Source organism: Sturnira hondurensis, unplaced genomic scaffold, assembly GCF_014824575.4.
Source record: "Sturnira hondurensis isolate 20B ecotype Veracruz unplaced genomic scaffold, ASM1482457v3 Scaffold0013060, whole genome shotgun sequence".
Lineage (NCBI taxonomy): Eukaryota > Metazoa > Chordata > Mammalia > Chiroptera > Phyllostomidae > Sturnira > Sturnira hondurensis.
The window spans coordinates 52,396-78,597 of NW_028085691.1; the positions used below are offsets into that span (position 1 = coordinate 52,396).

Genomic DNA, 26,202 nt, shown 5'->3' on the forward strand with positions numbered 1-26,202 from the left:
CCTGCCTCAGACTGCACGTGGGTGAAAGGTCACCCTGTCTTTTGTCACCACTGAGGTTACCGTACTTGTTGGAGAAGCAACTTTGCTCACTTTCACTAATCCGAGGACTGAACCACCAATGAGAAGACGGGGATTGTCAGACTGAAACCAAAGCAAAATCCGTCTTTATGACAATTACAAGAACTACAGCTGAAGCATCGTGCATAGACCTGCACATGCCAAACAAACACTGACAAACAGAAAGCTGTGCTGCCGTGTTAACATCAGACAGAACAAGACTGTCAGTACAAACTGGGAAAAGCCCCGATTCATTGAAACTATAATTCCCAAAACTAAGCTCCTAATAACCTGAACAGATAGAGGGCAAAAATTGATTTAAAAAACAGAAACAAATAGAAAAATCATACAGTCGTATCTAGATGTTAAATATACCAGTTGTAGCCCTGGCTGGTGTGGCTCAGTGGCTTGAGTGCCATCCTGCAAACCAAAGGGTCACCAGTTCGATTCCCAGTCTAGGGCACACACCAAGTTGTGGGCCAGGTCCCCAGTAGGGGCACGCCACAGGCAACCACAGACTATTTCTCTCCCTCTCTTCATCTCTCCCTTCCCTCTCTAAAATTAAATAAATAAAAGTCTTTAAAAGAAGTAAATATACTAGTCTTACTTATTTATAGGTCCACCCCCCAAAAAAGGAAAGATATAAAAATGAAAAAAATGAACACACCTGAACCAAGAAACATGATAAAACTCATCACCTGACAGAGCACATGGGAAGCATTACCAACACTGACCACATTCCAACCACAGAGCAAGTCTCAGTGAAGTCCCAACATGCCTCATACTGACAAGATTCTTGATTATAGTGCCATTAGGCTAGAAGTTAATAACAAAAACCTCATACATTTAAAAATCCCCAATGTATTTTGAAATTAAAAGCACTCAATCCCCGTTTGGTACTAAACAAAGCAACAACATCCTTATCACAAGCTCTCCCTCATCTCGGATCTGGTGTCTGATCGACCTACGGTTCCAGCTCCACCCCCACCCCCAACAGGAGAAAGGTGGGGAGGGACCCAAGCAGGGGGACACCATTGGTTCACGGGCAAACAGCTACTGAGGGCCCATGATGTGCTGGGCTGGGGGAAGCACACAGAAAGAACTAAGGTGACAGTTCCCATAAACTGTGCCACCCACGTCTGTTGCCAGTTGTGAGTTGGTTGATTGCAGTCAGAAGCCGTGATCTGCCCCACTCAGTGGAGGGTCCCCTTATCCATCAAGGGAAGTACATCAGAAGGTTTTTGGTTTTGGTTTTGTTTTTTTGCCAGAAGTCAGCCTGAGAATCACCTAAGTATCACATTAAGCGCACAGATGCCCTGTCCCTGACCTTGGAAAGGCTACTTTAACTCAGGACAGGATGGAGCCCAGGAGTCCTTGTTCTCAGCAAGCTCCCCAGGTGATTCTCTCCTGCAGCCGCGTTTGGACCCACAGACTCTGATGCTTCCTTAGATCCCTTCCACGTTGAAAATCATTATTTCATGGTCTCTGACAAATGGTCTGCAGACATTCAGTTCGATTTTTCTTTACCTGGAAGGACAGTGAGCTTGATATAGATACTTTTTATATCGAATGAAATTCTGCCAATGCCTCCCATGGGCCGAGCCCAGCCAGAAGCCAAGGCGAGTGTGGGATTCAGGTCAGCCCCAGGCAACATGCAGAAGGTGCCCAGGAACCCGTGGGGACAAATGGAGGTCACACAGCACCCTCTGCCTCTGAACAGTCCACTGACGCTCCTCACAGCCTTCCTGAGACTGAGCATCTCCAACAGTTAGCACATTGTTTGTCTCACACAATGAAATAAAAGTACTTTCTAAAGTGATTAACAGGTTTAAAGTATTTCCAGTCTACCGAATAACCACAGATTCCATTTTCAAATTTCTAAGTAAAACTTACATTTTAACCCCAAACTCATGTGCAGAAACTCCCAGGGAGAGCATGACTGTCTGCACCGCGGACCAGCTCTGAGGGAGGGTCTGTCCCAGCTCAGCTGCGCGCTGCTCTGACAGCCTGTTCTCCCCGAGTCCCTCTTGTAGGACGTGGTAACAGTTGACAGAAGTCCCTCCTTGGCCCCCACACAGAAATTTCCTTTTGACACTCTCATGGACCAAGCCTCCCTGGTGCACAAGGACCCAGTGAATTCTTTGGTCTCCTCACCCAGGCTCTTCTTCCCTTTTTTGCCCAGCAACAGCCACATGAACACAGAGGATGTCTCTGATTGGCTGAATACAGCAGGGTGCTCCCCCATTCTAGAGCCTGGATTCCTCTTCTTTACCTCTGCCTTGTTCCTCTACCCCCACACCCACAGAGACTTGTTTAGTTAAAGCACCAGGGGGCAGTGGTCCTCAGTGAGACCACTGGGACTCCACACCTTGATGACCCTCCTGGGCCCCCATGAAGCTGGGGTCATCAATGGTGAGAGCTGATGGCCACTGGGTGAGGACATTTGGGGTGTCGTCTCATGTGAGAGACAGTAAAGAGCATGAATTGTTCCTCTCCCTCTGTGGTTCAAGGGCAGCTCTCCTTCCCAGGAGAGCCCCACTCCCTCTCACCTCTCATGTCCCTTCTGAACCTAAAGGACAAGTGCAGCTCAGTCTAGCCAGCCAGGGTCTGGCTCAGAGTTTTTTAGGTTCAGGTGCCTCCCCTATTCCTCCCAAACCTCCATCCTTCTGCCTCCCAGCACTCTGATTTCTCCACCCCTTCCTGACTTCAAGTCCGGTTCTACTGCAGCTCACGTCCCTGGTCACCTGTTTATCTGTCTTTGTTCTGCTCCAGAAGTGAGCCCTGTGTATGTGGGGTCCACGGCTGGTTCGTCTGTGTTTCTTTGGCATCGTGCTGGGCACACAGCCATCCCTCAGTGACTCCTGAACAGACAACTTCCCAGAATGCTATAGGGATCTTAGCAGATACAGGGAAGAGGCTGATGGTTGCCAGAGAGGAGGAGAGTCGGGGGCTGGGCGGAAAAAGTGAAGGGATTAAGAAGTACACACACTAGTTACAAAACAGTCTTGGGGGTGTAACGTACAGCACAGGCAATATAGTCAACAATTCGTTATAACTCTACAGTGCCAGGTGCGCGCTTGAAATACCAGAGGGGACACTTTGAAAAGTGTATAATTGTCTAAATGCTATGCTGTACACTTGGAAGTAGTACAAAAATAATATTGAATTTTAAGATATAAAATATAATTAAGCAGAAGTTGCAACATAAACAGAAAAATAAGAGAAAAAAGGAACCTGACCAATTACAACTTAACTGATAATTTTCAGAAAACTGATTTCAGTTATGGGAAGAGACAGGTCCAATCACGGCACTCTGAGATGGGAGAGGCAGACACGAACCTTGAATTTCTGACCTCTTTCCCAGTGCTCTCAGCCATCCCTTGGGCTGCCTTGTCCTCGCCTCTGGTTCCCGTGTCACATATCTTACCCCTGCCACCAATGCCTTTTCCCCTCACACCCATCCACGCGGCATCTCTGTGCCCGAAGCCCACCCGGTGCTCCTGCCCTCACTCACCTCCTCACCGCACGCCCACGCACCCTCATCTCACACACGGGACCTGATAGCGCACTTGGAGCAGCGGGTCAGGGCCAGGATTTCACCTCGGGGACCCTGAGCACGATGCTAGGCAGCCTCTGTTCTTCCCAGCCTGGTGGGCCTGGCCACACCTGAGTCTCTGTGTGGCCAGAGTGTCGGGCACGTGCCCGTTCCCCTCCGTCCTCTCCCTTCCACCCCAGCAACCCTTCCAGTCTCCAAGGACCAGCTCAGGTCAGAACAGGGCTTGTCCCCTGAGAACCCAGGTGGGGCTCAGGCTCAGAGACTGAACATAGCACATGTCATGGATGAGACACACACATTTCTTCTCTCTCCCTGACCTGAACTCAGCTGACCACATGCACACCTATGGGCCATCCTTCCACCAGTCCTACGGGGCCTCGGGGCAGCTCACCCATGAGTTCAAGGGGAGCAGCTGGTCTCTATGGAGCTGAAGAAGAGGGACTGGCCAGCATTGTGACGTTGACAGCTCATCTGGACGTCTTGCTGGAATGCTCCATCCACACCAGAGCCACCAGCGGTACCTGGCCCTTCCTCTGACTCCCCCTCCTCCTGCAGCCAAGGGAAGCCCAGAGCCGCCTCCTCCCACCTCACAGGCCCCCATCTGCACTGGCACTGGGCTCCCAGAGTCTGCGCCTGTGGTGCTGAGCCCCTTCCTTTCCCAGGAGGCCCTAGATCTCTCCCAGCCCCTCAGCAGCCCCTCCTTCTGGAGGAAGGAGCCCTCCCACCAGGACTCCCGGAGCCCCCACTGCCCCCTCAGTCTCTCCTCCCTCTGCTCCCACCCGCTCCAGTCCCAGGGGCTGCCTGCCCACAGATGGCTGCATAGGAGGAAATGTCCCTCGGTCCCAGTCCTTATAAGGCCCAGCTGCAGGGATGATCCTTTGCGATTCAGGGCCTCTTTTCTCCTCGTGCCTCCAAGGGTGACTGTGCTCCCAGAGTCTCATGTGCAACTGGGCCAGCCCAACATCCTCATCTGCATCCTGGACAACATCTTCCCCCTGTGATCAACGCCACCAGGTGGTGCAGTGGTCAAACACTCACCGACAGGGTGGCCCAGAGCAGCTTCTATTCCCAGCCCAAGCACTTGCTCCCCAACTTCTAATACCTGACCTTCGTGCCCTCGGCAGACGCTGTCTGCAGCTGTCGGGGGCACTGGGGCCAGGATGGCCGCTCCTCCTTCACTGGGGTGTGGAGCCTTCCAGCCCACTCCTCTCAGTTCAGCTCTCCTTTACCCCAGAATCCCTCCCTGCACCCCGACCTTCCTTTCTCTCCCAGAGCCCCAGGTGCCCAGCCCAGTGCCAGACACCACAGAGACCCTGGTCTGAGCCCTAGGACTGGCCATCAGCCTGGTGGGTGTCCTCACAGGGACCGTCCTCATTATCACAGGCACCTGCTTGCCCAATGCCCCCAGCTGTAGTGCCCAGGGTCTGGAGAGGAATGAAAGAGACTGAATGGAATGAGGGTGGGGAGTCAGAAACATTGTGGGGAAGAATGGAGTCAGGGAAGGGTGACAGGGACAAGGAGAGGACAGGGAACAGAAGAGAAGATGAGAGGCAGGGAGAGGGGAGGTTTTGGGGTGGTGGCGGTCAGAGGTAGGATCCCAGAACTGTGAGCCTGACCAGCCTTGGTCATGTGGGCTTATCTCCTGTAGGAAATGACCATTCTTATAGAAATGGATTGTCGGAGACTCCTACAATTCCTCGACATTTCTGGTAGCCCTTGTGAGCTCTGTGCCACGGTCTTAGTACGTCCCCCTATGCTGACCTGGAATGGGATTGACCTCTCTCCCCTAGGTCTCCTCCTTTCTGTCCCCAGTACTCACGGCAGGACTTGTGGGGCTACAACTAGCAACCCTGCTCTCCTCAAACACACACACACACACATGAGCACACACACACAGACACATGCACACACAGTCACACAGGCAAACACACATGCACATAAAAAGAACATACACACACACACACACACACACACACACACACTTGGTTGCTCTACCCAGAGCTCTGACTAGCAGCAAGAAATCTATTAGTGATGTTCGCACTGGATCCTCTCACCGGTCCATGGCCAGTTAGTCCCCCCGGGTGTGAGGGATGCTGGGACTTGGGACAGGGGATTCTGGGTGATGGTCACTGAGAATGACCACCTGGTCATTTGATTGGCAGTTAACATCAGGCTGGCCCGGATTCATTTGGCTCATCGATTCAGGGCCCATTGTGTGTTACTGTGAATGGGCTGCTCCCAGGGACTTCATGGAGTTTGCCTTCAGATTTGAGGTTTTCCCTGAACAGGATGCAGAGTGGTCTGTTCGTTGCAACTACCTGCAACCAGCACCAGTTCTGTTGGGCACAGGGCAAGGGAGGTTCATACGAGTTCCATTCTTTTTTTATTTATTTTATTTTTTTATTTTTTAAAAATAAGTCTTTTTTAAAAATTTTTTAGATTATTTATTTATTTATTTATTTATCTTTAGATGGGAAGGAGAGAGGGAGAGAAACATCAATGTATGGTTGCCTTTCGTGCGTCCCCTGCTGGGAGTTGGCCTGCAGGGAACCAGCCTGCAACCCAGGCATGTGCCCTGACTGGGAATCGAACTGCGATCCTCTGGTTCACAGGCTCGTGCTCAATTCACTGAGCTATGGATTGAGCCAGCCAGGGCACAAGTTCCATTCTTAACCAGATTTGCTCTGTAATGAAGAGTCCATCAGTGTCTAGCCGTGATGTACCAGCGTCATATTTTTCCACATTCCCTAGAGTCATGTGCGTGACATCGACTCTGCTGAGGCCTGGATAAGATGACTGCTTCCTCAACCTGGGGTCAGCCGATGAGTTAAGAGGGTGTGGAGTAGATCCGCAGGTGTCTAGGAGGAGGGAAGGTCTAGCTCTGGCCACTGTGGCTGAGTGGGTTCGGACATCCTACTGTAATAAAAAGGTTATGGGTTCAATTCCGGGTCAGGGCTCATTTCTAGGTCGTGGGTTTGCATGGATGTTTGTCTCTCTCCCTTCTCCCTCTCTCAAAAAAACAGAAGAATGAATGACAAAATGTCCTCTGGTGTGGATTAAAAAACAGAGAGAGGAGGTATTTTTAAGAGTTCGACTTGAATGCTTTCTAAATGTGTGGCTTAAAGATACTGGTTACCGTGAAGAAAATTAAAAGTACACAGAGAGAAAAGCAACCATACAAACTAGTTTATGTCAAGGACCAAAGGAGTCGGGTAGAGAGGTGGTTTTCAAATCACAATGACATGAAAGAATCACCTGGGAGCCTGTTAAAAAGTGCAGGCTTCACCCAGATCTATGAACCAGCCCTCGGGGAGGGAGGGGGAGAGTCTGTGGTTTGGACGCGTTCTGGATGGTGCTGCCTTTGCTTCTTTACCCCTGGAAAGCCCCTGGGAAGTGACCCCGCCTTCAGGGGAGCCGTCCCCTCCCCTCAGGGAGCACCAGCTGTGACCCGGCTCCCTCTTGTGGTTGTTCCCCTGCTGTACAGGCTCCAATCTGAGCCAGCCCCAGTCTCCCCAGGGGAGGGCTCCCTGGCACTTCTGCCCCTGGAACTTTCTGCTGCCTCCTCCCTAGAGCCTCAGCCCCACTCCTGGGACGAGGCTGGATTCCCAGTTGCCCCTCACCCCTTCCTTCAGGCCTGCAGTCTGTGACTCGGCCCCAAGTTCAAGTTCTGACTGTAACACCTGGAACATGGTGGTTACTCAACAAATGTTGAAACAGCAAACTGACTAAAGAGTGAAATGCGTCCAATAAGCTCTCAAATTTCTAATGACATGTCCAGATGGAGAAAAATAAGTAACACAAGGTCTGCCTTTGTCACTTGTGTCACTATCACCTGTCATTTACCGAGCACCTCCCAGGTGCCAAGCACTAGTCTAACCACCTCTCTTCCGTCAGGTTTGCTGTCTGCACGTTCACCATGAAGCACACGGTTTCCTGATTTGTTTCTGAGGAATGCTGATTAAAAACAAGTCAACATAAGTGATATTTTTCTTCTAAATATATTTTGATATGTGTAAGGAAATGTCAAACATACGTGAGTAGTCATGACTGAACAGCCATTTAAGACGGACACGCCGAGTCTGCAGCTGCAAAGGTGAGAACGCGCTCAGGGAGAGCGGGGGAGTTGAGAAGCCGGGGCACCTCCACATGGGGGGGGTAACGTGCCGCTGACAGAAAGAATGAGGGGGGTCTCTCCTGTTTGCTTTGTTTTGCTGTCTTCTAGCCTCACCCAAGGACAGTTTTCATTGCTTTCAGAGGGAGGGGAAGGGAGAGGGAGGGAGAGAAACACCGATGTGAGAGAGAAATATCGATTGGTTGCTTACTGTAAGTGCCCCAACCAGGGATCAAACCGCAGCCTAGGCAGGTACCCTCAGCAGGAATTGAACCTGCAGCCTGTGGGTGTACAGGTCAGTGCTCCACCCAACCGAGCCACACCTGCCAGGGGGAGGGATGTCACTTTGAAACGATGTGGAGGGATGTCTATGATGTAGTGGAAAATGCAAGATGCAGAGAAAAGTGTTGGATACGTGCTACCTTTGGGGTAGGAAAGAGGGAAACAGACATTTGCAAAAAGCCACTATCAATCAACCAGAAATTTATGAAAATGGGGGGAAAGGAGGATAACTTAGATGAAATGATTGAAGCAAGAGTGAGCATTGAATTTTTAGAAATTTTATTTACTGATTTGAGAGAGAAAAAGGGAGAGAGAGAGAAACCTCAGTTTGTTGTTCCACTTACTGATTCACTCATTGGCTGATTGTCTGTGCCCTGACTGGGGATTGAACCGGCAACTCTGGTGCATCAGCACGATATTCTGACCAGCTGAGCAATATTGACTTTTGAAATGTATAAATGCTGTACAATTTTATAAAAACCAAACAAAAACTTGTAAAATTTAAAACAAAGAGAAGCAAGTAGAACACACAGAGAAAATGATAGTTAAAGCAATTAGTTAAAAAATTAAAGTCATTAGAAAACAATGCTGTATATTTTTACTGGAATATGTTTTAAGGACAAAAAAATTCCCCCAAATATCAAACATCACTCAGTAGTTTTAATAGTCATTGTTAATGGTGATACTGTGTATTATTTTAAACTATGTATATTAGATGACAGGGGAAATCAGTAATTACTGACATAATTAGGAACCAAGACCTTCAATGTATGAAAACGTAGAATAAAGAAGCTGAATTATAACGAACATCAATCCTAACTAATAATTTACTTTATATCTATAAAGTCTAGCCCCAGCAAACAGACAGCCCAGAACCAATGAGGCCTCGGCAGCAATGAGCATCCCCAGCGCCCTGACTGCAGCTTCCAAACCCCACTGTCCGTGACGGAGACGGAGCTTCCTGGAGACGGACTGACTTCAGGTCTGGGTTACAGGGAGACAAGGCAAGCGTGTTGTAGAAAACGAGGAAGTTTCGAAGACTGACAGAGTCCTGTCAGAAGAAAACAGCAGCCGGTGTGAAGGGGTTCTCATTTGGGACCATTCGAGCATCGGAAAAATGACCACAATCAACTGAAATCACTGAATGTATAAAAATCCTAATAATGAACCAATAAAGATAAAACACACAGGCAACCACAAAACTCAACTGTCTCCACTGGACCTGACACGTGAATTGCTCACACAGAGAACCGGCACTTACACAAAACAAGCTCATCTATCCTGACTTTTCAGAAGGAACCGTGCCGTTCCCTTGGGGAGAAAAGCTCTCCACTTCACACGCTGCCTCCTGTCCTCCTCACTGCCTGGCTCACTGGCCGCTGCAGATGCCCCTGAAGACGGAAGGAGCCAGACCGGAGCTGTGATCCTGCCCGCCATCGCCCCTCTGCCCTGCTGAGTCCCTGTGGAACCAGGGCCATGAGGGCTGGTGCTCAGGTGGGCCAGGGGGGTGGGGACTGCAGGGGGTTTGTAGCCCCAGGTGCTGCGTTCCATCCCCAGTCTCTTCTCTCTTATTTTCCCTCTTGTGCAAGGTCACAGTTTCCTTTCTTGTTCTCGAAACAGTAACACCTACTGTTTCCTGAACCCTCCCAAGTGCCAGATCTCATTTCACTTTCACAACAACCATTTCAGGAAGGCGTGTGTCATTCTCAGTGTAGCAATGAAAAGACAGAGACTCAAAGAGATTAGTGAATGTGTCACCAGCCCTGTGGCCCAGCACCAATGACTGAAGGGTCACAGCTCTGCGTCCTTTGGTGAGGCCCAGCCAGACCCAAGAAAGAGAAGGGCGTCCAGGGCCCTCCTGGACACCCAGTGAGTGGGGAGTCATGGCCTGGTTCTTTGACTGTCCCTCTCTGTCCTGGTGGTTCTCTGCCCACCCTCACCTTCTCCATTGACCCCTGTGTCTGGGGTCCCGGGGACAGGTGATCCAGCCCCTACCCATCCAGACACACAGGAAGACTCTGCACTCAGTGGACGGGAGCTGCCTGATGCAGGAAGGTGAGGCCACACCAACTGGGCTACCCTCCCTCGCAGTCCTGGGAGCTGGAGGTCTTTGACTCACTCAGCTCCCTGTGAGACGTAGAGCAGATGAAACGGCCCACAGGGACCCAGGACAGCCCTGCTCACACCTGCCGGGATCTGAAGCTCTGCCACCCAGAGCTGCCAGATGCTCAGTGCCGGCCTTGGGGGATGCAAAGCTGTTCACAGCATCTCGGGCGTGGGCCAGCAGGATGGCTGCTGTGTCAATCTCGGGGAAGGTGTCAGGGGCAGTGAGGGTTGAGGGGACTGGCACAGCGGCTACACACCAACCAGGTCAGAAGTATTTCAGCACCAGAGGCTGATACGGTTATACCAACGTGCACCAGCCCCATGTCCACATACACGTTTGTGCACACAGACATATGTGCAAACCCACAGCCACACATCCAACCAGGAGCCTGGGGGTGCTGCTGGGGTCCGGGTGTCATGGTTGGGGCAGAGGTACAGGTGATGAGGGAGACTGAAGTGGGGGCCTGTGTTAGGGGCCCTGTGTCCCAGGGCTTGGAGGTGGCGGCACTGCGGGGAAAGCTGGGGGAGTGGGAATGTGGGGTAAAGCACATCTTGGGTCCAAGAGCTCAGGGCCCTGCCCCTCCCCTCTCCCTCACCCCACAGGAGAGTACTGGGTTGACCCCAACCAGGGCTGTGCTCGGGACGCCTTCAGGGTGTTCTGCAACTTCACAGCGGGAGGGGAGACCTGGGTGCTGCCTCGGGATGACGTCACTCAGGTGAGAGCTGGCAGGGGTCTGCCCCCTCCCTGTCAGGGTGGAGTGGGTTGTGGGTTTGTGTGACAAGGCCCCTGGCCCTTCCCCTTTCCTGCGCCTTCTTTCCTTCTCACCAGCCCTCCAACGTTCACTTCATCTCCTTCCCTTGGCAACCCAAGACTTACGTTCGCCCGCTCTTTCCCCCCAGTCTCCTGGCTCCCACTGGGCCCTCTTTTCTCCCCAGCCCTTTCCTCCCACCTGCTCCCTGCTCACGACCCTGCCCCTGTCTTCTGGCTGCCCTGCCGGCCCTGACCCAGACCCCTCTCCTGCCAGTTCTCCTACGTGGACTTAGAGGGTTCCCCAGTAGGCGTGGTCCAGCTCACCTTCCTGAGGCTGCTCAGCGTCTCCGCCCACCAGGACGTGTCCTACCCGTGCTCTGGGGCGGCCCGGAAGGCCAGCTGAAGCTCAGGGGAGCCAATGAGGATGAGCTGAGCCCAGATACCAGCCCCTATGTCAAGGAATTCAGACAGGGCTATAAGGAGGGAAGCAGGAAGAACTCAGGAGGGGCGGGTCCCAGGGTCTGGCTGCAGGAAGACCCCGGGGGCAGGGCCACCTGGGAGAGCAGGAGTCCAGCTCCCTGGTCAGATAGGGCTGAGGGAGCTCAGATGGGGGAGAGGGGGTGGGGAGGATGGAAGCGGGGTTCACCTGTGTGCAGACAGCAGTCACCCGAGCACACGTGTTTACACAGGAGCCCAGCAGAGGCACATGGATGGGGCAGAGGGGCAACACCCCCAGGGAGGCGCAGGGGCGCAGACTCCCCAGCCTGCACATACATCCCCACACATGTGTAGGATCATGCCAGTTAGTATCATGCAGTGCCCCGCCTCTCCCACGCATGTACACACACCCCTGAGGAGACACACAGACTCACACCCCACCACAGGCAGGCAATCTCAAAGACAAACCCACAGCTGCACACACCACACACATGGGCACAGACAGCCTCCTGGCTCTCCCGACCTGACTCTCTGGAGGAAAATCAGCCAGGCTGAACAGGTGATGCTGTCTTGGGGAGCTGCTCAGGGCAGGCAGAGGAGAGGCCCACGGGGCCTGAGGGCGGGGCACCCGAGGTATGGCCCCTCCCCCATGCTCACTCCCCGCCCTCCTGTGTCCTGCAGACACAGCAAGGCCAGAGGGTACTGGAGGTGCAGACACCTGTGCTGGAGCAGCTGCCGGTGCTGGACGCCTCCTTCTCAGACCTGGGGGCCCCCCAAGGCGGGGTGGGGTGCTGCTGGGGCCTGTCTGCTTCATGGGCTAGGGCCTTCTCTGTCTGACCCTGCCCCTCGAAACCAGGCCAGCCAGGAGTCCCACAGCATCAGCTCTGTGCCACCTCTCGAGAGGGCTCCTCACCACCTGGGGACCTTGGTCCAGGGCCTGAGAGCCCCTGCTATGGGGCAGACTAGGGGAGGGTGAAGCGGGGTGCCGGGACACCCCAGGGGAGGGGAGGCATCTGGGGTCGTGGGCCTCCCACCTGGAGCCCATGATCTGCTAGACAGCTGACACACTCATTTAAAACTGGCCTCCCAGTCTCCCCAAACACGGGAAGAGAAAGAACACCAAGTACTTTGTACTTAAAAGTAATTATAATAATTATGTAAAGTGGAAAACTAAGTAACTACAAAGATAAAGAGAGAAATGCCAACAAAAATCAGTGCACTTTGGAGACAGGGCTCTTCAGGATGGGCCCTGGTAGCCTCGTCTGGCCTCAGGGCCTTTCCTCAGTGACTGGTGGGAGGGGCAGAACCCCAACTCCCTCCCTCCCACCCCACCTGTGGTGCCCTCTGTGAACACTGGAACTTGCAGTCCCCTTGGGCTCAGGGCTCTGACTCCTCATCCCCACAGACCAGCCATCTGGCCCCTCTACGCACAGCCTGCTGTCCTGCACTAGGTCTGAGCCTCGCAGGAACGGCCTGCTACCTGGTGACACAGGGGACAGTGAGGGCCGTGTTCAGGGCCTGTATTCAGTGAGTGAGACACTGAGACACTGAGATCTGTAATAGCGAGGAACTCACCATGGCCCTGAGCCCCCTGAGTACCCCATTGCCATCCTGTCCCCCAGTCTGCCCTGGGCACCCCCTCCCTTCCCCTGGCGTGGCAGTTGAAGGGAAAATGCCTATGGATGGAGGGGACTCCCAGGGCCTTGTCTAGCCCTATGATGGGTGACCAATCTGACTGATGGTTAAAAAATGTTATTGTTACTTCTGTCCCCACCAAACCTCTATCCTCCCCGCCCCCACCCCATTCTTCCCAATGAGCTGCAGGCAGAAGTGGATGACTCAATCTCTGTTCCCTACAGGGCCTGGCCAGCCGAGGTGTCAGAAAGCCTGGCTCACATGCAGAATCTCAGATGGATCCCCCAGTTCTGCCTGGCACAGCTGCTGGGCTGGTTCTGGGGAAGGGTGTGCCTTAAACACCACCCCCACCCCATTTTCCGGGCTAAAAGCCTGGAGGGAGCCTCAGGTGGCTCAGCCTGAACTCTCGGCCTGTGGGGAGACTGAGGCTCCCGTCCACAGCAACGTTTCCTTGGCCTGAAGCTCTGCTTTCTCATCCTTCCCCTCAGGCCGGCCCTGTCCTGTCACAATGAGGCAGGGCTGTGGTGGCCCAGGTGTGCCCCCGTGGGTGTCAGAGTCTAAGTCGTTCCAGGCTTTGCCTTGGGTCGAGATGCACGATGCCCTCCTGTCTCCTCCCACTCTGTGCTGTGTCGCCCCCCCACACCTCGCTCCCACCTCAGCGGCCCCTCCCAGGGCTTATATTTCATGCAAGTCATCGTGGTCCGGGTCATGGTCGGGGTCATGTTCTGGGTCGGTCTCTTCTGTTCAGGGTGTCCGCAGACCCCGGGCATCCCCAGATGGCCTCCCTGCCTCTCCTGGGACTGCCCATCCTTCCAAACAATACTTCCTGGCTGGGATCTCTCCTAAGGGCTCCTAAAAGTGGAACCGGGAATCAGATCGCAGGTGAAACCCCTCAGCAAGCCTGAGCCTCTGGCTCCGCATCTCGCCTCCTCTTCGGACCTCTGGGGCCTGAGCCCACACCCCTGCCCGCTAACCTGCCCCCGGGAAGATTCTGGCCCCTAACAAGTCCCAAAACTGCTGACCCTCCTTCTTCACGAGTGAACCCTCACTCGCATTTTTCCCAGCCTAGGAGGCGGCCTAATGGAAGGAAGCTCCAGATCTCGTCCATTTGGGGCAGACTGCGTCTCCAGGATCACCCCCCTCCTCAATCTCCAAGTCCTAGGGGCTTCAGACACCCGCCTTCCCTCCCTCCCAGGCCTCCACTGAAGAGAGGATCAAACCTAAAAAACCCTCCCACTCTCCTCGCCTGCACCTGCTCCCCACTAGACCTGTCCCGGGTCGTCCTTGAGTGAAGACCAGGCACGTCTGTGAGGGCACCTCCTTCAGGGCCACCCCCAAACAGCCCGATGGTGGAGTAGTCTTCAGTGAGAGCCAGCACACCACGCCGCCTCCCCTTAGCTGGTGGGGCCGCAGCGATCCATTTCATTTGCTTTGTTCCAGCCTCTCCGTCTATTAGTAACATCTTGTTTCCAGGCTGATATGTTTGATCCCCAAGAAACAGATGGGCTGTTTTTCAAAGCATAACAGATAAAAGCCACATTGGACACTGTGGCAGCCGGTACAAAGGTCATGTTCCGGGTGTTGCCACCTCATCTGTCAGAGCTGGGACTCCGCAGAGACAGGGCTCTGTGTTCCCGGCATGTCCAGTGCCCCCAGGGCCTGGGCCCAGTTGCTGGGTCAGGGGGCGGTTACTGCTCTCACTGAATAAGGGGCACCTGTGTTACCAGTGCGGCCGGGTCCTTATACCTCTGTGACTTTCCACTTGGTTCTATTCTCATTAACAACTCAAGACTCTCCACACTTTTCAGAACTGAAAATCTATACAAAAATAAAAACTGAAAATGAAGAAGTGTGTTTCAGGGATGTTAGGGTTAGGGAGAAGATGGGGAATAGCCCCTGTTTAATTGGTGGTCCTGGGACAGAAAACCCTGCAGCAGCAGAGGGCCTGGCTGAGCAGTTTGGGGCCCACGGTGGCCCTGAGGGTGGCTGGCAGGAGACCTCTCTGCATTCCTAGTCAGGGCTCCTCCTTCATTCAGCTTCTGGGGCTGCTTGGCTTCTTACTGCGCTGTTCCTTTAACCTGAGCACACGTTTTCTCACCTGCAGAATGGCAGGTCCCCTGCTCTGTGAGGGGATGACCCCTCTTAGTGACACCTGTGCCCTGGGAAGACCAGGGAGGGGACTGCCAGGCTGCCCTGCTCCCTCCCGTGTCCGGACCCTGGTTCCTGCTGACACCCTGGCGTCTGCATCACGGAGCTCCTTCTCCCTCCTTCGCCTTCCAATCCCAGCGCTGTCAGGGCCTCACACTTCATACATTTCTTTTTGTTACGAACAGCTGTTTGTAATCTGTTTTGTTGCAAACAGATTTTGTTACAAAAACATGATTCAGAACAGCTTAAGCCCCGCAGGGAATTTATTACGAAATACTGTGATGCTCAGGATTTGAAGGAAGCAACAAAGGCAGTTCTGGGACCTCTTGGGTCCCTCGTGGACTTCGTCCCAGGAGCAGGGCCGAGGGCGCCACCCAGCGGCCTGCTCTCAGTCTCTGCGCCTCCGGGGCCCAGGCTCAGATTCCCTGAGAGCCGGTTTGCCTGGCCCAGCCGCTGGGTCATCTGTCTCCCCCGAGAGCCCACGAACACACTTCCTGCGGCAGGGGGCCCAGGGAAACATATATGAACAATATGTGTGAAATATCTATGAGGCACTGGGGGGGGGGAGAGAAGTGTTGGGGGCACTCTTCCCACATCGGGTGAAAAACAGACACTGCAGGAAGCGTCCGCTGTCTCTCCCCTTTCTGTGCATTTGACCAGGATGATCCAAGCAGCTGTGTCGTGACCACACTCTCCCTCCCCCTCCCCCTCTCCCCAGGGGCAGCCCAAAGTCCTGTTCAGCTGTTGGAGCCACGATGTCATGAGCTGTCTATCCTTGGCGTCCAGCGTCTCTACTAGTTTGTATTTTGCCGCTTTGCCGTTCAGTCCGTAAATGTTCCTGACCACGGTACCCAGGGCTGCGTTATGACTGCGGTGGGCCCTGGGCAGTGCTGTCCTTTCTGGACCCTTTCCGCCCTGCCAATAAATGAATAAATAATAGTTCAAAATTCTATTTGATAGCCCTGGCTGGTGCAGCTCAGAGGATTGAGCACGGGCCTGCGAACCAGACGATCGCGGTTCGATTCCCAGTCAGGGCACATGCCTGGGTTGCAGGCCAGTTCCCCCCAGGGGCCAGTTCCCAGCAGGGGATGCACGAGAAGCAACCATATATTGATGTTTCTCTTCCTCTCTCCTTCCCTTCCCCTCTAAAGAAAATAAATAAAATATTTAAAAAAAATTCTATTTGATGGTTTTGCTGGTATATAGATAACTATATTAATATTATCCAGATAAATATATTAATATAGTCAGATAATTTCTTCAACCAAAAAGTTTACTTTGTATTATAAAAGGAATGTAAACATTTTCCTGGACCCAGAAAATACTGTGGGTCCTAGGCGCTGTGTCTACTGTGCCTAAGAGGTATGGGCCTGACTGTGTCTTTGTTCAACGTTTTATACTTTACTGTGGTTTATTATACTTCATTAATCAAGAATCCCTTTTCCTGTCTGCTGGGTTTGTCTTGGTCAGTGATTTTCAACCAGTTTGCCAGGGCACACTGGTGTGCCACAGGAATTGTTAAAACAGGTAGTAGCTGACCATGCCGTCAGGGGCACTGACCTCTTTCCCCTTACGCTGTCGAGTGACATGGACAGCCAACACAACTACAGCCACCCTGTGTGGATGAATCAAAATTGTCCCTGTTTTTTGTCAGATCAGAAAAAGATACATTATTTGCTATGCTGCAGAATTTTAGTACTTAGTTTATGTGTGCTATGAGACAAAAAAGAATGAAAATTGCTGGTGTTGATGAATATATTTTGTCTATGTTTAAAAACGTTTTTCTTTTCCTTTACCTGGTTTACACATGCATACCATCTATTTTTAAAACTGTTTGTCATGAAAAACTTCAAAAAACACCTTGTAGAGAGTAGCTCTCCATCAGCGGTGGGCTGATAGAAATGTGTAACTCATGGCCAGTCTCGTTTCATTCCTACCTCACTGACCCCTTGTCGGCTGGGTCCCTTTGCATCAAGCCCAAGTATCGGATGCTTTCATCTCTACACTTTTCAGTGTGCAGCCCTGAGAGATAAAAACTCTGAACATAGAATCACAATTTTATCATCACATCTAAAAATTAATAATAACTCCTATTGACATTAAATATTTCAGTGTTCAGTTTTCATAGATTGTTTTGTGGGTTTCTGCGTGTGTGTGTGTGTGTGTATGTGTGCGTGAATCATGAGCCAAACGAAGTTGGTAAAAGACTTTAAAGATCTATTTCTCTTTTGCTTTGCTTTTTGTGTTTTTCTTTTTTGAGCTTTTATCAGTTCGTTTGAGCCAAACTGACAATGTATGCCAGGGAGAAAGATCTCCAATGCTCTGGGGAACAACAGTTTGACAGCTTTTTTTATGCACTTGCCATTGGGGAGGAAACATAAGGAAGACTACGCGGAGGTGGGAGAACACGGGCAGGATGGGATTACAGGAGAGGTAGCAGGGTCCGTGCTCTCTTCTGGGAGGGTGGCGTGTCAGAGGCGTGGTGACCTCGCTGCACAGAAACAGTGGACTGGCCTGGCTTAGGGCAGAGATGGGCCTCATAGCGAAGAAGTTATAGGCCCGGGGGGTGGCTACTCACCATGACCGGCCCAGTTAGGGACTCATGATCACCGCACCCTGTGAGGTTACACTCCATAGAACCCCTTTTGGTCACAAATCAGTCTGAAGGGTGCACGGGGGCCCAACCTCTCGGTCAGAGAGGGCTGTCACGGGATGCTAGGAGGGCTCGTTGCTGGGGAGTCTCGGTGTCACTGTTGTCTTCTCAGCCGTGGGGGATGGGGCAGCACTGTCACCGTGGGATCTGAGTGGAGGCCAAATTTTTCCCTAAAAGGGAGTGACAGGTACTTGGGAGGCACTCAGGTCTCACGGCCGTCATTATGAAACGCTGCTCTCACTCATTTCTTCCTGTGAGCTGTCACAGGAACTGTAAATGATCCGAGTTTTGCCTTCTGTCCCATTTTTCTGTGGTGCCCAGCTTAACATTTACATAGCCATGAAAAGGGTACTGAAAGTTATCTACGTTCAGTGATCATAAACAGGTGGACTATAGAGAAAAAGCCAAAGAACAAGTGTAACGTTGTTGCTATGACAGTGTCATCCGCAGACGATCAAACAAAATGCATTCTGAGTTCGATCCACGGGTACACAGGCCTGCGGATGCCATGGGACACCCGCCTGCCTCTGACGTTGGCTTCTCGTCCTAGAGGAGTCTGTGATGTGTGGAGACAGGGGAGCTGTCCATTCATGGCTGGGTGCCCGATCAGCCTCCTCCCAATGAGATTGGAAAGTGTCATTTTTTGATGTCCTTGACTTTGAACAATATATGATGTCTTACCTCCTGTGAGCTTGCTGTGAAAGGAAGTCATTACCAACTTGGCATTTCCCTGAAGTGCCTCTATCAGATTTTGGCGATGGTGTAAGAGGTCTCCTTTCAATACTGTCAGCTCATAAATTCCTTCATCCAAGTTCAGCCTGAATGCACTGTGGTGCAGGAAGGAATGCAACACCTGAAAAATGGGGAGTCGGGGAGCAGGGAAGGACCAATGTCCCTCTTGGGTTCCTGTAGCCCGACTATTTGTTCAATTACAGCCTTCATTTACCCACACAGTGTACCCTAGAAGTTTCCCTCACTCATTTGACAATGCTGTCCATGTAGTTTCACACCTTTTGAGGTGTTCCAGGATTCCTTCTGAAACACAGCAAAGCTTCCTACTTATGCTGAGATTTTAATCCTTAAAACCTTAATGTCTCATGAAAAGTAAATCATTTATTAGCATTCTTTAAAAAATTTTTTCACCTGAGGAAATGTTTCCTTGATTTTAAAGGGAGAGGAAGAGGAGGAGGGAGAGAGGGGGAGGGGGGAGGAGAAGGAGACACTGATGTGAGAGAGAAACGTGGATCCGTAGCCTCGAGGATGTGCGCCGACCGGGAATCCAGCCTGAAAGCTGGGTGCGTGCCCCACCTGTGGTTCGACCCCACAACCCCTTGGTGAGCTGGGTGACACCCCAACTGACTGAGCCGCCGGCCAGGGCTGACTGGCATCCTTTAGCACGGACATTTTACAACCTCTGCAAAAATTGTTCATAGACATAAAGGTCAGTTATTAACATGAATTTATTATTGTAAAACCCCGATAAAATAAAAACATTTCATTGTTACTTAAACCAAAACATTTAAGCTAGCTTTTATTTACTAAGAATTAATCTTCAGTCACTTGAACTTGAAGAGCATTTGAATTAGTTCCTATATTTATGAGGAATTTAGAATACCCAATTCTTACAAATAGTTGCCTTGAAATGATTAAAAAAATTTTTTTCTCCTCACCCAAGGACACTTTCTCATTGCTTTTTAGAGAGTGAAAAAGGTAGAGAGAGAGACACTAATCACCACCTCCTCTGTGCACCTGTCCTGGGGATCGAACCTGCAACCCTGGCATGTTCCCACAACCTTTCACTTACAGGACAAAGCTCCACCCAGCTGAGCCACGCTGGCCAGGGCATCTTGAATTAATATTAGCAGTACAGTCATGAGTTGGGAAATCATTTCACATTGCAGCATACATACATGTAGACACACAGGCAGACAGACACAAACAAAGACCTTGTAGCCATGGGAGAAGCTCACTCCTTCGTAAAAGAACAGTTGTATCCAAATTTTTCCCTGGAGGCATTTACAATTCATTTCTGTCCTTGATTAGTCAAGTTCCAAGTGAACTTCCCCTTTTAAAATAAGGACAGCCATTTGTTTTCGAAAAGTCTCACAAGGGTTTATTTAAGCCCAAATTTTGAGGACATGCCTGGAAGCAAAATCTCCATGGATTGAGAAAATGCTCTGGAGAATGGCAGTTTCCTAGTTTATTTCATACAATAGAATCAAAGGAGGAGCCATAGGGGGTTTCATGAAATCCTCAACGATACATTAAGGGGGCGGCAGAAAGCAACCTGCGGAAATCTCTGGGATTGGATACAAAACAGAAGGGAGAAACTTCTTTCACCTCGGTGGGTACAGGATACTTAGTATTTAACATGCCCTAGAGAAGGGCAGCCATTTTTAATACCTCAAAGAACTGGGTTGACGCCGAAATGTCATTATAGGTTGATTGTTTATCCAAATCCTTCCACTTGTTTTATTTTAGCATGGGGAGAAGGCCTTTTCCAGTTCATTCTGCCTAATTTTAGACGCATCTTTTTCTAACTGTGCTCTAGAAGTTAACTTAGAAGTGCAAAGGGATCCTCATCTTCGCCATGTTAGTGTCGACAGGACACTGACTCTCGTGGGGCCTTGGCCTCAGAGGCACGATTTCCGCGTTAATTTTGAGATCTCCAGACTTTGAACAAACTTCTAGGAAAAACCAGTCCTCACGTGCATGTCTCCAGATGGGTCAAATGCCACCGATAGAGGACCACTTTACTCTTTAGAGAAGAATCCTTCCTCTCGCAGCTCCACGAAGATCTTTGTCACCCAGGAACACCGGAGCAGGGGCCCACGAGAGCTCCCCCGGACGTGGCAGGAACCGAGCCCCCTTCCAAGCACAGGCCCCTCTCCTGAGGCGAACCCACTCCAGGGCACCCTGTCCTTCTCCTGGGCTCCTGCCCGCCTCTCTGGGATCTCACTGCCGCTCTGGACGACCCCCTGTGCCCGTCTCTGCCACACCGGATTCAGGGGTCTGGACCACTATTGTCACCCCACAGGCTATTCAGGGTAGGGAAGGAAGTGTCCTTTCTCTTTCAGAGCCAAAGAGGGTCAGGCTCTCATTTAACCAGCAAGGACTTTGTTCAGACTGCAGTAAGCAATATAATTAAAAGTCAAAATTATAGCAGCAACTTATTATTTCCATTTCCCAGGGCTAGTTCAATGCTTATCCACGTCTAGGATTTTCTAAGAGCATCTCTGATAAAGCCATGGCCTGCTACTTAAAGCAAAGAGGACCAGAAATCCGAGAGAAACACACCAAATTCTCCTGGTGTGAAGTGGGGAGCTGGTGGGGCACCATGGGCTTTCGTGGGTACCCAGCACAGGGTCTGTGTCAGCAGGGTGGTCCTGGGTGGCCTTCTGTGAAATCCTGCTGGTCATGCTAAGTAAATGTCAATGGAAGAAACATCCAGACTCCTCCAGCCGACCATGGCTCCTTTGACCAGCGTCTCTGCTTCCTCTTCCGCCACGACTTCCTAAAGCTCTTGCCAGTCTTTGGGGGCATGGACGGCAGCAACATGTGCTTCGGAAGGGGAGTTGCCTACAGTGAGCACACACAGCATTCACGAAGGCTTGGTTGGCCATGGGTGTCAGTGTCATCTGCCTGCTTTGGGTCCTTGTCCTCCTCTGGGGGCTATGGTGGTGGCTATGTGGGCACTGTGGTCAAATCTGATGGGCTTCCTGTAGGCAATGAGAAGTTGACCATGCAGAACCTTAACAACCACCTGGCCTCCTACCTGGAGAAGGTGTGCACCCTGGAGGTAACCTGTAGGTGAAGGTCCGTGACTGGTACCAGAAGCAGGGGCCTGTGCCCACCTGAAACTGCAGCCACTACTACTGGGCCATCGGGGAGCTGCAGGACGAGATTCCTGGTGCCACCATGGAGAACTCCAAGATTGACCTGTAGATTGACAATGCCCATCTGGCTTCAATGACTTCTGAACCAAGTTTAAGATGGTGCAGGCCCTGTGCATAAGCATGGAGGCTGACATCGATGTCCTGTGCAGGGTGCTGGACGAGCTGACCCTGGCCAGAACAGACCTGGACATTCAGATTGAGGCTCTGAAGGAAGAGCTGGCCTACCTGAAGAAGAACCACAGGGAGGAAGTCAGTGTCCTGAGGAGCCAGGTGGGTGGTCAGTGTGGAGGTGGATTCCTGGCATGGACCTAGCCAAGATCCTGAGTGAGAAGAGAAGCCAGTGTGAGATCCTGGCTGGAAGGACCCAAAGGATGCTGAATCCCCGCCCCCTACCCTTCATCATCCAGCCTGCGGAGCTGAACCAGGAGGTCGCTGGCCACACAGAGCAACTGCAAACCAGAGAGACAGAGGTCACTGACCTGCGCCACACCCTCCAGGGTCTGGAGATCCAGCGGCAGTCTCAGCTCAGCACTAAAGCTGCCCTGGAAAGCGCGCTGGGGGAAACAGAGTCCTGCTTTGGAGCCTGGTTGGCACAGATCCAGGTGCCGATTGACAGCATGAAAGCCCCGCGGAGTGATCTGCGTGCTGACACCCAGCAGCACAACCTGGAGTCCCAGCCGCTCAGGGACACCAAGACGCGCTGGAGCAGGAGAGGCCACCTGCCACAGCCCGTGTGGGGGCCAGGATGCCTATCACTACAACCTGCCTCCCACCCCGACCGCCTGAGTCCAGCAGCCTCCCTGGCTTCCTGCTTCGAGCAGAGGGATGGATGCTTCTGGGTCTGGGAGTGGGAGGGGCGGGACCTTTACCTCTGGCTCCTCCTCTGGCCTGTCAATAAAATTTTATAACCCAAAGGGGGAAAAAAGAAGCATCCAAACCAGTAGAGAATTTCTATGAGTTTGTTTGAGCCAAACTAACCACATATACCAGGGAGCAAGATCTCAAATACCACCTAGAAATCTATTTCATTAGCCAAACAATCACTTCCTCGTGCTGGTCGCCCCATGTCCTCCAAGTGGCTGCTGAACTCCAGACATCACTTCAGCACTCAAGACAGAAGATGTAAATAAGAGTGGCAGTCACCTTTGTGCCTTCGTACTTCTGCGGGTCACACAGCCACCCCTAATTGCAAGGAAGGATTGGGAAGGGAAAGGGGGGTCGGGATGGGTGTGGGGTCAGCCAGACCACAGTGTCTGCCACACACTGGGGAGCCCGTGTGTGGAAAGTCAGTCTCAGCCTTCTGTCCGGGGAGGGACCTGCCCAGGTGAACAATGGTGTTGAATTCATTCGTTTGTTTGTTTGTTTCTTTTTTTGCCCACCTTCCCCACTCTCCTTCCCTTTGGCTACCACCAGCTTGTTATCTATATCTATAGGTCTGTTACTGTTCTGTTTTGCTTGTTTGTGTGTTGGCTTTATAGAGTCTAAATAAAAGAGAAATCACACAGTGTGTGTCTATCACTGTCTACTTCTTGCACTCAGCGGAATACCCTCTAGGTCCCTCATGTGTCCCAAATGGCAAGATTTCATTCTTCACGGTGTTAACTTTAGACTGAGGTGACTACCAAGCCAGTGCGGGATGGCACCACTGGGCAAACTCTTACTTTCTTCGGCCATATGCAACCCTCAGGAGCTTCCTGTGATGATGGACACAGTCCACACTGTGCGATCCAGCTCCGGCCACAGGAAGCTACTGAGCGCTTGAAATGCGCTTAGTGCACCTAAGGAACTTGACTTTTACTTTTACTTCAGTGAATTGAAATAACCACGTATGGTGGCTTCTGCATTTGCACAGGTCTAGGGCATCCTGCTGCTCATGCACCTGTGGGAGTGTGGAGCCATTTTTAGGTATTTGATGAAGAGAACCAAGTTTAAAAGAGATGACGGGTAGGCAGTCTTCCTAGTTCAAACACATCGATTAAATTTTCTTTTTATTTTTTGGGTCAGCAGTTTGAAGGGCAAAGGCCCTTGTTTGATCTTGGCAGAATTTTTCTCCCCAAAATTTGGCTGAACTTTTTGTGGTTGTATGGTTCATTTCCTTGTAATCATAAAATGAATAAGGGGAGACAGAGTTTGGGTGTGATTGCTTATTTATTTATTAAATAATTTAATTATTTTTATTTTTAACAATTTTAAGTATTTATTGATTATGCTATTACAGTTTTCCCAATGTGTTTCCCTCTTTATTCCCCCTCCGGCCTGCACCCCCCGTCCTCCAGTCTCCCCCCCACCCACTTAGTTCACGTCCATGGCTTGAAATATAAATTCTTTGGCTTCTCTGTTTTCTATAGCGTTCTTAACCTCTCCCCATGTAGTTTATGCCTACCAATTATGCTTCTTATTCCCTGTTTGTTTCTCTCCCCATTCTTCCCTCCCCTGTTCCCACCAAAAACTCTCCACGTGAACTCCATTTCTCTGGTTCTGTTCCTGTTCCATTTGTTTGTTTAGTTTTTAGGTTCAGTTGCTGATAGCTATGAGTTTGTAGTCATTTTACTGTTCATATTTTTTATCATCTTCTTTTTCTTAGGTAAGTCCCTTTGACATGTCATGTAATCAGGGCTTGGTGATGAATTCCTTTAACTTGACCTTATCTAAGAAACACGTTATCTGTCCTTCCATTATAAATGAAAGCTTTGCTGGATAGAGTAACCTTGGATGGAGGTCCCTGCCTTTCATGACTGGAATACTTCTTGCAGCCCCTTCTTGCCTGCAAGGTCTCTCGTGAGAAATCAGCTGACAGTCTGATGGGAACTCCTTGTAGGTAACTCTCCTTTTCTCTTGCTGCTTTCAAGATTCTCTCTTTATCTTGAATCATGGATAAGTTAGAGATGATGTGCCTCCGTGTGTTCCTCTTTGGGTCCATTTTCTTTGGGATTCTCTGGACTTCCTGGAAGTCTATTTCATTCTACAGACCAGGGAAGTTTTCCTTCATTATTTGTTCAAATGGGTTTTCAACTTCTCGCTCTTGTTCTTCTCTTTCTGGCACCCTTTTGATTCACATGTTGGATATTTAAAGTTGTCCTGGAGGTTGTAAAGCTGTCTGCCCGAGAGGGGTCTGAGGGGGAACAATGCCGCTCACTTGCTCTGCTCGAGCCCTGCTTTCCAATGAGCTCTCCTGTGAGACTGGGAGCTTCTCCTGCCGTGGCAACCCCCTCAGTAGACTGCGGCCAGCTTGGAGTCTTTAGCTTCCCATCCAACCAGCCCGCCTCTGCGTGCTCCCCCGCCTTGCTGCACGTCCTGTCTGATCGCTGCCATCTCCCGTCTCTGCCCCTCACACAGGTCTGGGTGAATTTTCCTTTGACTCCTTGGTTGTTGGAGTTCCATGCAGTTTATCTTTTTTGGGCATTTCTGGTTGTTTATTGTTTTTAGTTTGGTTGTTATTTTTTTTGTTTGTGTGAGGAAACAAAGCATTTCTACCTATGCCTCCATCTTGGCCAGAACTCTTTTCTAATAATTTTTTTAAAGATTTTATTTATTTTTAGAGAGAGGGGAAGGGAGGGAGAAAGACAGGGAGAGAAACAATGTGCGGCTCTTTCTCGTGCGCCCCCTACCAGGACCTGGCCCACAGCCCAGGCATGTGCCCTGACTGGGAATTGAACTGGTGACCTCCTGGCTTGCAGGCCAGCACTCAATCCACTGAGCCACATCAGTCAGGGCTAAATAATTTAATTACTTTTTAAATTGTATTTTCCATTACCATTTCTTCTTTTTATACCCTTTTCCACTCCTACTCACTCCTTCCCCCCCAGTCACCACACTGTGGTTCGTGTCCATGAATTTTTTTCTCTTTTTTTTTTTGCTCTCCCTCTCCACCTCTTACATATACCCCCACATCTGTCAGCCTGCTCTCTCTGTATGCATCTGTCTCTATGTTTCTTGTTAGTTCAGTTTGTTCACGAAGTTCCACACGTGAGTGAGACCATATGGTACTTGTCTTTCTCCAACTGGCTTCTTCCACTTCACATAATGTTCTCCAGGTCTGTCCATGCTTGCGATTGCTTTTTAAAAGCAGGTATACTGGGGTACAATTTACCCACAGTAAAATCCATTCTTCTTAGCTGTATAGTTTTGAGTTTTCACAAACCAGCTTACTGGGCAATCACCAAAATAACCATTATAAATGACACTTTCACCCCCGCCCCCCATCCCCGGCAAAAAACCTTTCTTATGGGACAACTGTTGTCAAGTCATCTGTGGGAAATGTCTCATTAGTGTCATGAACACTTCTGATGCTTGAATTGGATTAGGTCGTCTGTTCAAATTCTGCTCTATTGGACCACCCTCAGGGCGGCAGAAGTCACAGTGGCGATAAAGCCATGTGACTGGCTGGGCCGGCCAAGTGCCAGCACACTGCTGGTGATGAGCAGACTTGACCGGCATTGACGAGAATACACCAGCCAGACGGACGCGTGTGTGTGCTAATCGAAGGCTGGCTTGGCAGCATCTTTTACTACGGAAATGCTATCAGGTCCAGTGCTGGCCACGTCTACTTAAACATTTTATAATTAGTGA

At 50.9% G+C, this 26,202-nt stretch overlaps 3 pseudogenes; all 3 read left to right on the forward strand.

The window, feature by feature from the left end:
* Positions 1–1,649: 1,649 nt before the first annotated feature.
* LOC118997310 (HLA class II histocompatibility antigen, DO alpha chain-like) lies at positions 1,650–5,061 on the forward strand (annotated as a pseudogene).
* A 4,903-nt stretch (positions 5,062–9,964) lies between these two features.
* Positions 9,965–12,520, forward strand: LOC118997311 (collagen alpha-2(XI) chain-like; annotated as a pseudogene).
* Positions 12,521–21,278: 8,758 nt separating this feature from the next.
* On the forward strand, positions 21,279–22,541 carry LOC118997312 (keratin, type I cytoskeletal 19-like; annotated as a pseudogene).
* Positions 22,542–26,202: the final 3,661 nt, after the last annotated feature.